Source organism: Thermobia domestica, chromosome 9, assembly GCF_964235325.1.
Source record: "Thermobia domestica chromosome 9, izTheDome1.hap1.1, whole genome shotgun sequence".
NCBI classification, from domain to species: Eukaryota; Metazoa; Arthropoda; class Insecta; order Zygentoma; family Lepismatidae; genus Thermobia; species Thermobia domestica.
Window position 1 is genome coordinate 205,795,089 of NC_137462.1, and position 12,675 is coordinate 205,807,763.

The 12,675-nt window shown below is 37.3% G+C and overlaps 1 protein-coding gene across 2 annotated transcripts in view; it reads left to right on the top strand.

Annotated features, from left to right (window-relative positions):
• The window catches only part of LOC145660563 (uncharacterized), a 385,653-nt gene that overhangs the window by 343,603 nt on the left and 29,375 nt on the right, over nucleotides 1-12,675 (top strand). The gene's annotated exons all lie outside the window — the stretch shown is intronic.

Sequence of the window (12,675 nt, forward strand, 5' to 3'; positions counted from 1 at the left end):
AGAGAATATGTTGAAGTAAACATTTTTTTTAAAAAAATAAATACTCTACCAACTAAACCCTTTTTTGTTTATAGTTCCAAATATTTGGAACACTAGACTTCCAAATTTTCGAACAGTGTTTTGTACGTTTCTCTACCTACCATGGTAAAGGAGATCAGAGCGTCGTACATTTGTTTTAATTACACAAAAAATATCAAGTGATGAAAACTGAACTTTTCACATCTTACAGTTAATGGATGCATCTACATACTGTACACAGGAAATTATTTCACGTGATCTCTTTTCTGAGATATAGCTCTATAAACATTGATCTACCAAAAAAGTACGAAAAAATACGCACTTTTTCATTAATTTTTATTTTTTTCTCACTACATAGTACAAAGAAAATTTTTATATCTTAAGTACTGAAAAGACAACATTCCAACAATTCCAACGAGGTATGACAATGAAATATAAGTTTTGACTGGACGTCACGGCAGCATCGCGAAGTCAGGGGCCTATCTTTATGAAATGGATAGTAGATCTTTGCATATGCTGACAAACATCCTAACAAATATCCATAAATGAACTTTTGTGTAAATAGTGGGGTGAAATGTTGAAAAATCAGTTATATTCTTTCCTAGGGTACTCGTCCAAAATTTTCTTCGTTGGTTCTTTGGTCGAAAGTACAATATATATAATACACTAGAAAAAAGGAACTCAAAATTGTACTAAAAAGAGGAAAGAAAGAAAACAATACTTATAATTTATATTGTTTTCAACTAATCACGGATCTATCGTTAACAGGTTGACTGCCAAGGTGATTTGAGGGTACTGGTCCCACGAGGCCAGTACAATTCCTGCTTACCTTTAGGTCGTTATGGATAGTTATATCACATTGTTGTCGTAATATTTTGTTTTTCCCGAAAATGTACCAATAGAAGCCGAGCACCATATGTGATGCTCATGGCCTTACAGAGAAAAAAAGGCGAGCACCACATATGATGCTCATGGCAGTCAACCTTATAGAAAATTGAAGGAGTTGTCACAATTGTGAAATATATCCCAAACGGGTACAGATATTTTTACAACAAGAACTGATTAATAATAATCTTTCAGAACTAAAAAGTGTTTTCAAGACGGTGGCCCAATTCTTTTCATCATCATTATCTTCAGAGACACTTTAAACCAAGGACAACGCAAGTTATTGAACTTAAAATATGATAGATAACCTGATAAAACAAACCACATTATATTATTTTATTAGTTGCAAGAGGGGAAGCAGACATGAATGTCAACCCCATTAGAGAAAACGAATGCTCTGCTCTCTGTTGTTAAGTATTTCTAATATTTGTTACTCATATTATCTCATATTATTTAAATAAACACTCAGCTTCTTGAGTTATGTGTTTAACGGGAAAAAATGTTCGAAGATGTGATATATCCAATCAATAGATATCATTCAGCTGAACAAAACGATATACGTATGTCAGTATGAAACCTCATACGTAGTTTTCGAGAAAAGCACTTTTTTTTTGTAAACTTAAAAATTGACGATCGTACAAGAATCATGTCTTCTATGAAAATGACTATGAAGCCAATTTTGTACTTAAAGGTATAAAAGCTAAATTACTCGCTATCTATTACCGTTTTCACTACTGTATTTAGCTTTGAAATGGGAAATCATGTGCTTTCACCATTTATGGTTTCAATAGAGGGATAAAGGAAGAGATAAAACTTATTCTTGGGTGCAGTACATAATATCACTTCGTATTATATTCACTGTTTTTGCTGTATGGTGAGCAACATTGAAACTGGATCCACTCGTAAATTTCCAGTTTTAGCAGAGTGTTACGGGTGGAAATTACATTTTTTTCTTCAGAATTAGAATCGATCTCCCGCCCCATTAAAATCAAAATAGGAAGGAAAAAAAGAAAGACAAGAAAACGCTTGTGGCTATGTATTACCATTAGTGTTATGGTGATCAAAGTTGAAACCGGAAACGATTGATTTGTACCATTTTCGATTTGAACAGAAGTTTAACAGAGTTGAAGGGTTCTATCTTTGGACACTGAATTGATTCCAATAAAACGCTTCTCGATATCTTTTACCGTTTTTGTCTGATGCCTAACAACAGAAGGACGAACAAAGCCGATCTATAAGACTTGAGATACCTACGCTTAGTATAGTTTGAAAGTCTAACATGGAAGGCTTTGAAATTTGAAAGGAACTGAAAAGAATTCAGGATTACCTCTTTTTCTCAGTAGAATGTAGGAAACAGTGTCATACAATTCGGTCTGCAAGTCAAGTCAACTATTTTACTCGGTTTTATCGTTTTGCCTTCAAATTCTATTTACCTTGTTTTCTAAAATGTGCCACCAAATCTTAGATTAGAAGAATTTCTCTCAATCTACGAACACTGCAAACTATACAATCATTTCTTCTGCACATTATCATTTATACAACATTCGTAGAAGATGGGTGATGAAGTCTGTCTGTTATTATTGTAACTAGCTGAACTATCCGTTCTTCGGACGGGGAGGATAAAATTTATGCAATACGGTATATCATAGTTTAAGTAATATGAGATAAATAAATAAATAAGGAATAGAATGCCTTAGGCGTTGCCTCTATCTATGTGAGTGAAATATTTAAGTAACAAAAAGCAACGCTTATGGCGTTCCCTCTTGTCAATATGAGTGAAGTAAAAGAATCAATAAACAACGAACAGCAACTCCTTCAGCTTTGCCCCTGTCAATCTGAGATAAATAAATAAATAATGAATAGCAACGCCTTCAGCTTTGCCTCTATCAACCTGAGATAAATAAATAAATAATTAAATAAATAATGAACACCAACGTCTTCAGCTTTGTCCTGTCAATCTGAGATAAATAAAAAAAATAATGAATAGCAACGCCTTCAGCTTTGCCTCTATCAAACTGAGATAAATAAATAAATAATGAACACCATCGCCTTCAGCTTTGTCCTGTCAATCTGAGATAAATAAATAAATAATGAATAGCAACGTCTTCAGCTTTGCCTCTATCAACCTGAGATAAATAAATAAATAATTAAATAAATAATGAACACCATCGCCTTCAGCTTTGTCCTGTCAATCTGAGATAAACAAATAAATAATGAATAGCAACGCCTTCAGCTTTGCCTCTATCAACCTGAGATAAATAAATAAATAATGAACAGCAACGCCTTCAGCTTTGCCCTGTCAATCTGAGATAAATAAATAAATAAATAATGAACAGCAACGCCTTCGACGTTAACCCTATCAATATGAGTAAAATAAAAAACGAAAAGTAGCGCCTATGGAGTAGCCTATGTCTATTTTCGAGCCAGTTGACGCGCCCCTTCTTGCCTACACTTGGGCTAAAATGTCATCGGCACTGTAACTAATCAGCACAGCAATACTAAAAACTATGGATTCGACACTAATACTGATCATTTTGAACATGTTATTATTCACCCTTACCCCCATGATGATGGGAGCTAAACTTGAACTTGAACGGCGTAAGGAGTATCAGTATTAATCTGAGCAACCCTAAAAACTATGGATTTGACATTAATACTCGACATCCTGGATATTTGTCCTCTCCTTTTATGCATACATTTTGACCACCGCCCCTCAAGCTGAAAATAGAAAAAAAAAATCTTACACATTATCTATGTGCGAAATATGGTGAGGAACGTTGAAACTGGTAACTAGAAACTATGATGTAAAAATCTATCTATGTGCAAAATATGGTGGTTGTAGGTGCTTCTTTCTATGCAAAAAGCTGATGACTGACACAGACATATACATTCTTTTATTATTTAAAATTTATCATCCATTATATGTAGTGTTACCATCCTTTGAAATGCCAAAATTCTGACACATTTCCACCTGGCTAACTCCTTATGAAAACAGTTACGTATACATTCTTTCGTGCAGGACTTTCTTCGGCAGTCTGTCAGCCGTCATTCTTTCCACATGTCCAAACCATCTTAACCGCTGAGCCTTAATGAATCTAACTATATCCTGATTCTCCAATATATTAGCTATTTCCTCATTACTTCTTCTCCATTCGTCGCCCTCTTTCACGGGTCCGTAAATCTTTCTTATAATTCTTCTTTCAAATATCCTGGACATGTTTTCATTCCGCTTCCTGAGCATATCTCATAACTTCCGTCCCGTAGGTTATTACCGGCCGAATCATTGTTTTATAAATCTTCATTTTTGTGGCCTTACTAATTAATTTACTCTTCAGCAGCCGCATGTTAAAATAGAATGCTTTGTTCCCTGCTTGTATTCTTTCCTGTATTGTATCACTCATTCCGTTGTTCAGTGTCATACCTAGATATTTAAAGCTTCTTACAGCCTCGAAGGTCTTGTTTTCTATCTTCAATTCCGTTATGTTCCTTTCTTTCATTTTTGAGATATTATCATGTACTTAGTTTTTCCTACGTTGACTCTTAATCCCATTTTTCCAGCCTCTTTTTCCAATTTGATGTATATTTGTTTCAGTTCTCTTTCAGTTCTCGCTATGATTGTAACATCATCTGCGTAGGCTAATATCTCGCTCAGTTTGGTGAATATGGTTCCTCGTTTGTCTATTTTATTTATTGCTCTATGTAATGCTGTATCGAATAGTGTCGTCGAGAGACCATCTCCCTGTTTGACTCCACCATTATATTCAAATGAGTCTGTTATATTGTCTCCTATTTTCACCTTGGCTTTTGTTTGTTCTATTGTCATTTCTATTAATCGCACCAATTTCCTAGGTATGCCAAATTCCTTCAATGTGTTAATCAAGGTCGTTATATTAATGCTGTCGAAAGCACTCTTAAAATCTATAAATAACATGTGCAAAGTAACATTATGTTCCTGATGGTTCTCTACTATTTGTTATAATGTAAATAACTGATCCGTTGTGCTTCTGTTGGGCCTAAATCCTACTTAATATTCCCCAATTATATTCTCAGAGTATTTCCACAGTCTTTCGTTTATTACAGTGGACATTACTTTGTATGCTATGTTAAGTAATGTGACTCCTCTATAGTTTGCACAATCCAACCTGTCACCTTTCTTGTGAATTGGACATATTATTCCCACTTTCCAGCCGCTGGGCATTCTTTCTTCCTCCCATATCACTTTTATAAGCTTGTGAATTTCTTGTTTAACTTCAGGTGCGGAGTATTTAACCATTTCTGCGATGATATCGTCTTCGCCGGGTGCTCGATTATTTCTCAGTTTCCAGCAATCTCTTGCATTTTACCCGGTTGCATCATTGTTCGTATATTCCATGTCGCAATAGCCAGATCCCGCTCTGCCATCGTCTTAGTTCTCGTCATCCTATCTATCCGAGGCTTAAGTTGAGGTTTCTGAACTTGTGTTTTACAAGGTTGGGTTGCTAGCCCAACGCTTAACCCCCAACCAGGAGGACCAGGAGTTTTCTGTCGGGGTCCTCATCCCTTAGCCCTTAGCCTAATCCTAATTCACTCCTCCTTTGAATACAAATGGCCAAACACATCTCAACGTATGAAGTGCCTGAAATTGAATTCCGCTAAAGGAATACATTAGACTACATTATTTAGACTTCTGAGGTGACACATTAGGTACATTTAAACCTACAAAACGCGGTCAAATCAAGAAATTTCATAAAATGTATGCGGACGGAAATTTTACTCTTAAAACGTAGACACGTCCGCATATATGCTGACATATTTTAACCCGAATTCCACGACATAATGTATGTAAATATTTTAATAGTCAATTTCAAATTACTGGAATTCCTTCCAGAACGATTTTTTAAAAATGCGTTTTGTTTTTATTTGAAAGTTTAACAAGTTTGTTATTTATCTTATTTGCACCCATGTGCATGTATGTGTGTCTGTGTTCACTGATAACAGAATGAAATAACAAACAGCAGTGATAACAAGATTAAGAGATGTATCCATGAAATCTTATCAATTGTTTTCCGAGCAAATTAAATCCCATTGTAACATTTTGAATTGTTTGGTTGATGTACACACTAGATAAGTTAAAGCACCTTTAACAAACAGAGAACAATATTTAGTTCACAGAGCAGCAAATAATATTTGAGGATAATAAAATACAGGAATAGATATGGAGCTGGTAACAACTCGCTTTTGGCTGTGTTAGTTGGTGTAAAACTCGGTGTTGATGAAAAAAGCTACTTTTTTATTGTTATTTTACTTTGTTTAACAGATCTAATGTTCATATGCTTCATTCTGCCATCATCTACAGGTCACTTGCCATAAAGTCCCTGTCAAGTTCCTGGAGGAGACTTGAAAAACAAGCGAGGGATCACAAGCTAATGACAGAAATAAACTATAAAATTATCAGTACACTTAACAGATGGTGTTTGATATTTTGTCTTTCGAGATTTTTAAGTAATTAAACACTTAATAAACATAAACAGATGAAAACAATTTGAGTGATTTGAGATTTGGAGTCCTATTCAGCAGGAAAGCTATGTGATACATACGTGAAGCTACAGCTTAACGTAAAATCCTAACTGCATAAGTTCTCACTGGGAATCAAATTCAGATTTCTAATGCCGAAGACGTCTATGCTAATCATATAGACACGAGGGACTAAAGATGAAAATATGGTTACTATTGTATATTATTATTATTATTATTATTATTATTATTATTATTATTATTATTATTATTATTATTATTATTATTATTATTATTATTGAGGATTTGAGATTTCAATGCTGAAGCTAAATCATAAATGGATCAGACAAAAACATATATGGCCAATTAGCGGGAGGAGAGTTAGCGAGAAGTATACAGGGTTTAAGAAGGAAGCGCCAGGTAAACACGGTTGGGAACCACTGCTTTAAACATTATCACTTAAATTTTATAAACTCTCGCTTGTGTTTCCTGTTTCTCCCTGCCTTGGTGCGGATTTGATGCAAAACTGACTTGTACAGACTACCCAGCACAGATTGGCGTGTATTTTACGCATATGATGACATAATTGCATCGAGAAACCCTTATCAATAAAAACACAACCATAACATCAGTTACAAAATACTTCTACACGTCGAATGCACGTACGAACTGCAGGAATTTATATCTTAATTATCTTTATACGAAACTCGTAAGGTCTTATGCAGAGTCGTTCTGACGTATGGTTAGCATCGTACTAAAGGTCTGACTACTGCAGGAAACATATGTTAGTCGAACTCTTTAGTATGACACTAATCACGCGTCAGAAGAACTCTGCATAAGGCCCGTAATGTTTAAATAGGCCTATTCCATCAGCGGATTTCCATTCTGCTTCGAATACTTTCAAGGGAGGATTTGTTTCATAATTCACTGGAAAGATTAAACACCTGAATAGCATAGGGAGTTAGATTAAGAGCAAGTATAATAGATCTGAAATCACAGGTCTTAATACGCCGCAAACAATTATATGTTGCATTTGCTACAGGTTTTGAAATCGGGTGCCAAAAGCTGGAAATTTACGGGAAAGATGTAGTAATTTAGATGTGATTTTTTCGATTTGAATTTAGCGTCCCTTTCAGCAGGAGCCTATATGAGACGTGAAGCTACAGCTTAACATAAGACTCAAACTGCATGAGCTTCTACCGGGAATCGAACCCGGCCCTCCTGTGCCAAAGGTGCTATCCACATACCCATTTAGAAACGAAGAGGATCTTTAAGGATCTAGCTATATACAGAATACGTGTGAAACGACGAAGTCTTTTGCTCCAAAATAAGTGTGCACGGGAGGACGCCGAGGTTTCTGCTGGTGTGATTCGTGCCACTTAGAAGTTATGTTGATTCCCTGGGCTGTTGAGCGTAGTTTCACAATAAACTTACGTGCTCATGTTGCAGGTTTTTTGCTGCGGACTGTACAAACCGCTTTCATCTGTTTATATTTATTAAGTGTTTAATTACTTAAAAATCTCGAATGGGAATCTAAGAAAGACAAAATATCAAACATATAACATTTGTTAAATGTATTGATAATTTTATAGTTTATTTCTGTCGTTAGCTTGTGATCCCTCGCTTGTTCTTCAAGTCCCATCCAAGAAGCTGGGATCACTGGTTTAAAGTTTAAGGGGATGTAAAATTGACACTAATATATTCATTCTAAAGAAAAACAGGGTTAACTTTACATTGCCTGGCACTATATTGTGGGTATATCGTTAACGTACGCGTCTTCGGCACAAGAGATCCGAATTCGATTCCCGGCGTAATCTCATGTGGTTCGAATTCCACGTGAAACAGTAGGTCCATGTTTTATTATAACATAAGTGGTGAAAGGGACGCTAAACTCCAATGAAATGTTGAGTTGAGTTGAGTTGATTTTAGTTTAGCGTCCCGTTCAGCAGCGAGGCTATATGAGACGTGGACCTACTGATTAACGTGGAATCCGAACCACATGAGCTCCCGCCGGGAATCGAACCCGGGTCTCCCACGCCAAAGGCGCATACGCTAACCGCTTAGCCACGAAGGAGCTCCCAATGAAATGTAATGCAATTTACATTGCATACTTCAGTTGGTATCATCATGTGGTTCATAAACAATGCTAACTAATAATGGAAATCTAGCTAAAGTTGGTGGGTGTTTCTCGTGCAATTGAACCGAGCATGGCTTATCTATAACGACACTACAACGATATTTGCCGCTAAATACATCTAAACCAATATATATACAGTGGCGTATTTAGGGGGGGGGCTTCCGGGCTTAAGCCCCCCCCAAAATCTTACTATAGTAAAGTATATGAAATATCTTGCAGAATTTTCACATTTTCAGGCAAAGCCCCGAAAGTTAGCAAAGCCCCCCGAAACAAAATCATAAATACGCCACTGTATATAAATATATAGGGGGCAGCGGTGGCTCAGTGGTAGAGCGTTCACCTCTGGTGCTTGGGGTCCCGGGTTCGATACCAGCCCCCGCCAAGTGAACTTTGTGGTGGACAAACACCGTGTGCGTGGGTTTTCTCGGGGTTCTCCCGTTTCCTCCCACTTTCTTCATTCATTACTCATCATCACCTCCTTTAGCCTAACCCGTATAACAGTGGGACGTAAAACTCAAAGATTTTATTTAATGTATATATATATATATATATGTATATATATATATATATATATATATATATATATATATATATATATATATATATATAGAGAGAGAGAGAGAGAGAGAGTTGATTTTGAGTTTAACGCGTTCCTTTCAGCAGCCGCCGGGAATCGAACCCAGGTCTCTTACGCCAAAAGCATATATATATAGCGGGGACAAAACTCTAAAACGTTTGCAAAAGTGTGAAAATCATACGTAGTATGGTGTGGAGCCTCCTTTAGCGCCCAAAACAGCTTGGATCCGACGTGAAATGGAGGTATACAGCTCCTGAATCGTGGTGTGTGGAATTTTATACGTACCATTGTTCCTCCAAAACATGCTCCAGCTCCTTAAGAGATGCTGATGGAGGGTAATAAGACCGAACATGCCTTTCTAACTCAGACCACAATGGCTCAATGATGTTTAGATCTGGTGATTGTGGGACCCAGGGGAGGTGTGATAGCTCCTGCTCATGCTCCTCAAACCATGATTTCACCGTTTTTGCAGCGTGACATGGTGCCAAATCATCTTGGTAGGTGCCATCACCATCAGGGAACAATATTTGGGCCATGGGTAGAACCTGGTCCCCCAAAATGGCCTCATACGCCTTAGCATTCTTCATTCCATGCAGGGCTATGATGTAACTTGCGGAAAACCACGATATCACTACCCATACTGTAACAGAACCACCCTGTTGGAATATAAATGAAACTAGGATAAAGGTACAGATAAAGAATAAACAAGATTCAAGAAGATTTACTAAGCATTGATTTTGTGTAGATTACTGTTGTAGTAAAATAGATACAAACAAGTGATCTAGATAAGATATAAAGATTTCCGATTAAGTAATTTAACCTAACACCCCCCCATGCTTTACAGTGGGGAGCAGACAGTCTGTATCATAGGCCTGCGACGGTGTTCTCCATACGGTTGTTGGAAACAAGGTGAAGGTCGATTCATCGGACCACATTACGTGTTTCCACTGCTCATGAGTCCACGCCTTGTGGTCCTTGCACCACTGGATACGCCTCTTCGCATTTACTGCTGTGACCAGGGGTTTGGCGATAGCGGCTCTGCCATGAATTTTCATTTTATGAAGTTCCCGTCGCACTGTTTTCGATGAAATCGGGTTCTGTAGGCCAAAATTGAGTTCAGACGTAATTTTCATTGCATTGGTCTTCTTTTTAGCTGCTACAATCCGTTTTAATGCCCTCCGGTCCCTATCTGACAGGATTGTCTTTCGACCACTGTTGCGCTTTGCATACGTCGTGACATTGAACACAGTGCCTTTCGATACCCCCACAATGTTCGCCACTGTTGCCACTGAAGCTCCAACCAGACGGGCACCAAACGATCATGTCTCTTTGGAAGTCTGTCAGGTCGCCCATTTTACCGCACCACTTTCACACCACGACACTCACAGGTGAACGGGTTACTGCTGACGGAAGAGGAAGGTCCACATGACACATTGAAAACAAAAAAACAATCGGCAACCTCAACACGCGTTGTACAGTGGAGGGCCAGACTTACGTATCCAGTATGAAGTGTATTTTAGATTTTTTTGTCTTTCTCCTGTATATATTAGGGTGTTCCTTATTTTGGGTAATTTCGCGTTGCGATACACACACCATTCAAATGTATTCTATGTGACCATAAACACGCATTAGTGAAATAGCAGCCCCCCTCGGGAACGTTAACCCGTGCCGACTTGACAGTCATGAAATGCCGTTTCCACATTTTAATATAATTTAGAATTCCCAACCGTGATAACGGAGAAACTAAAAGGGACAAAGAAACGAAATTTTGCACGAAGCAACTAGAGAAAGGGCGACATCTGTCCGTTTAGGGACAAACAGCACCGGATGAATAGTGTTGCCAACCCGAGACAAAGTTGTGTTTTGTAAATGGAATGACCTAAATTGAATATCGTCATTGGAAGCAGCAATAAAAATAAAGACAAAAGAGATTGTGAAGGCAGATCAGTGTTGCAAACTTTTTGAGAAATAACGTGTAATATGTGTTGCCGCACACAGGGAGAAAGGTACTAACGTTTTGTACAATTTAAATCAGATATTGACAAGAATTGTTTGCGTTGACTCTAAGTCTAGAAGCATCCGTTGAACAGTGTTGCCATCAACAGAAGGGAGAAATTGAGTTTGGAAGAGATACAACAACTCGGAAAAGGTCACTAGTTCTGTATGCTTTAAAACCTATAATGCAAGGCGGTAGAGCATGAGGAGTAGAACCATGGTTATGTGAGATCGACAACTGACCGAGATATACGATATCTTGTAAAAGCGGGTTAGAATCCCAACAACCTGGTTAAAATATGAAAACAGCGTTCAATTTGCATGGGTTTATGTACTCGTGGGCTTTTGAGGACGCTAATAACCTTGATGAAATCCAGAGTAAAAATGCTCCTGCTGTGCAGCGTTGCCATCTTTTACAAACTTAGTTCTCTACTTTAAGAAGATACCAATTATATCTGTCAGTACGTGAGTTATCAATCTCACATAACCACGGCTACTCCTCATGCTTTTCTGTCTTGCATTATAGGTTCTAAACCATACAACACTAGTGACCTTTTCCGAGTTATTGTATCTCTTCCAAACTCAATTTCTCCCTTCTGTTGATAGCAACATTGTTCAGCGGATGCTTCTAGACTTAGAGTGAACGCAAACAATTCTTATCAATATCTGATTTAAGGTGTACAAAATGTTAGTATCTCACTCCCTGTGTGCGCCAACACATATTACACGTTATTTCTCGAAAAGTTTGCAACACTGATCTGCCTTCACAATCTCTTTTGTCTTTATTTTTATTGCTGCTTCCAATGACGATATTCAATTTAGGTCATTCCATTTACAAAAATACAACTTTGTCTTGGGTTGGCAACACTGTTCATCCGGTGCTATTTGTCAATAAACGAGTAAATGTCGCCCTTTCTCTAGTTGCTTCGTGCAAAGTTTCGTTTCTCTGTCTCCTTTATTTTCTCCGTTATCACGGTTGGAAATTCTAAATTATATTAAAATGTGGAAACGCCATTTCATGACTTTGTCGTCAAGTCGGCACGGGTTAACGTTCTCGTAGAGAGCTGCTATTTCACTAATGAATGTTTATGGTCACATAGAATACATTTGAGGGGTGTGCGTATCGCAACACGAAATTACCCAAAATAAGGGACACCGTATATAAGCTCATTTTATGCACTCACTAACAAAGATCAGCTCATTGAATCTAAGGAATACAATCAGAAAATAATCCCGAAGAAGAAAATGAAAATGTTAACTTGTGTTAGTTACAAACGTAGAGTTCAGTTTGGAGACAACAAATAAAGAGAGTTAGCTGGCAATACTGAAAATAATGCACACAGCTGGTCTATGTCAGTTCTCCCCTCTCTCAAGATGCTGATTCTGAGGTAATGATGGTAGTTGTAGTGATGATGGTGTTTTTTTTTTTTTTTTTTTTTTTTTTTTTTAAAGTATGAAAAATAGGCTAGTGTTAATGTGCCACGGATGATAAATAGAAAGAAATAATCTTGAGATATGCGAAACTCATACCCCGAAAAATAGTTAAGATAATTATAACCTTATAATAATC